This window comes from Hyposmocoma kahamanoa, unplaced genomic scaffold (assembly GCF_003589595.1).
Source record: "Hyposmocoma kahamanoa isolate Upper Pololo Valley unplaced genomic scaffold, ASM358959v1 94, whole genome shotgun sequence".
NCBI classification, from domain to species: domain Eukaryota; kingdom Metazoa; phylum Arthropoda; class Insecta; order Lepidoptera; family Cosmopterigidae; genus Hyposmocoma; species Hyposmocoma kahamanoa.
This window is the reverse complement of record NW_020654878.1, coordinates 4001673-4003690: the sequence shown is the minus strand read 5'-3', so window position 1 is coordinate 4003690 and position 2018 is coordinate 4001673. Positions and strand designations below refer to the sequence as shown.

The 2018-nt window shown below is 42.9% G+C and overlaps 1 protein-coding gene across 4 annotated transcripts in view; it reads right to left on the bottom strand.

Annotated features, from left to right (window-relative positions):
* The window catches only part of LOC113237841 (cytoplasmic polyadenylation element-binding protein 1-B), a 24389-nt gene that overhangs the window by 14528 nt on the left and 7843 nt on the right, over positions 1–2018 (bottom strand). The window lies entirely within an intron of this gene.

The following is a 2018-nucleotide window of genomic DNA, read 5'->3' as shown; positions in this document are numbered from 1 at the left end:
AAACAACCACATATACACTCAAACAACCACATATACACTCAAACAACTACATATACACTCAAACAACCACACATACACTCAAACACCCACATATACACTCAAACACCCACATATACACTCAAACACCCACATATACACTCAAACACCCACATACTCACCCAAACACTCATATATACACTCAAACACCCATATATACAGTCATACACCCATTAGGTACACTCAAACGCATCAACTACTAATTTTTTCTTTCTACCTCCTGCGTTTTTGATTACGACCACGTGCAAAATGATAATTGTTCAGAGGAAACTGGTCTATAAATTAGTCTACGTAGACGCGAAACGAAGTCACTTTTTTATACGTAAATAGGACTTTTTATAACTAACCCATTTATACGTCCCATTGCTGAGCTCGGGTCTTGTCTCAGACGAGAGTAATTTAATATGATATACATATATATGTATAGTCTACATACGCAATATCGTTAAATGATCAGAGTCTTATAATTTACTGCGTCCGTACACATTACCAAGATGAAAGTATCCCTGTTTTCTGGAAGGTTTAATTTCACATTAAAATGTGAAAATGTTGCTCTTTTAGCGAGAGGCGATGGTAATAAGGCTATTTTAGTAGCTTAATTAGCGCATTAGCCGACATCGAGTGCCACTTACGCTCGTTTGAGCGAATGGGCTGGATGTCTAGCACCGTTTTAGTACAGAAAAAACAGTTGGCTCGGCGATCAAAAGATGCGACAGCAAATGGAATGATTATTTTATAGTTAGTACAAGACAAAATTAATTACCCGAGTCCCAACTCTGCTAATTTTAAATCATGTCGATAGAGTGCCAATAGCAGGATTTTGTTCGTTTGGCATTCTGCTATAAAAAGCATGAAACTTACAGAAGAGGTGCGGGTCGACCGCTTATCAGGTCGGGAGCACGGCGGGTGTAATTCTGTGTATTTATATGCAAGACAACACACCAACGAGCGGACCTGGGACCCGACCTGCGTCCTCGCTTGGTGTGATGTCCATATAAATACACGGAATTACCCGCCGCGCTCCCGACCCGAGACGCGCCCGACCCGCACCCGTTCTGTACGTTTCGCGCTTATGGCCTTATTCAGAGTGGCGACGGGCGCGGTGTGCGTGTAAATCAAATATAGGTAGAAGCTCGTTGCGTTCACAGGGCCGCGCGCGCGAGGGCCGTGTCTTGGCGGCTGCGGACGCGGGTGCACGCCGTCGCGCAGCTAGATCTATTGGCTCAGTCCGCCTGTACCTTTCATAGTGCGTAGTCTAGCGTTTAGCGTCTATTTGCGATTTCGACGTGTGGATCTACAGGCTCGTAGCCGCTTCGGCACTGGAAGGGAAGACGCCAAGACCCGCGCGTCCGCATCCGCCGCCGCGCCCGCACGTGCACTCTGAATGAGTAGTGGCTAGTCATCGAGCTACTGTTGCCATTGCAATTATTTAGTATTCTCTTCAATGGCGAGTCGATGGTGTAGTCTTCTCACCTCTTTGTATCGCTTATCTCCTATGAAGTTTCCTATTTCATTGCCGTGAACATCTTCACGGCTAGTTAGGGTTACAACCCTTTCAGTCTACTAATTATTTGACAGAAAACACATTTAAGCTGAACACTACATTGTTGATTAAAGGAGACAATTATATGCGATACATAGTAATATCGTAGTTTTAGTATGGCAACATCGATAGTGAATTGTAAATATGAAAAGTTTTAATATTATTATAATTTCAATATAATCTGGGTAGAGTCTCAATGGAATTACAATGACCACTGGTTTCAAGAAATGGGAGACTTGGGGCCGTAGGTGCGAGAATCTATTAGTAGACTTGTTCATCTCTAATTTATTTGAATACAGATTATCCACAACAGTCTTGTTCCATGGAGAAATATTAAACACGAAGTAACCGCTTAAAGTATCGGTATATCGTACCTCCGGTGAACCTGTCCCAAGTTCCAACTTACATTTTGTAAAATTTGCAGAAAGCTACAGTACCG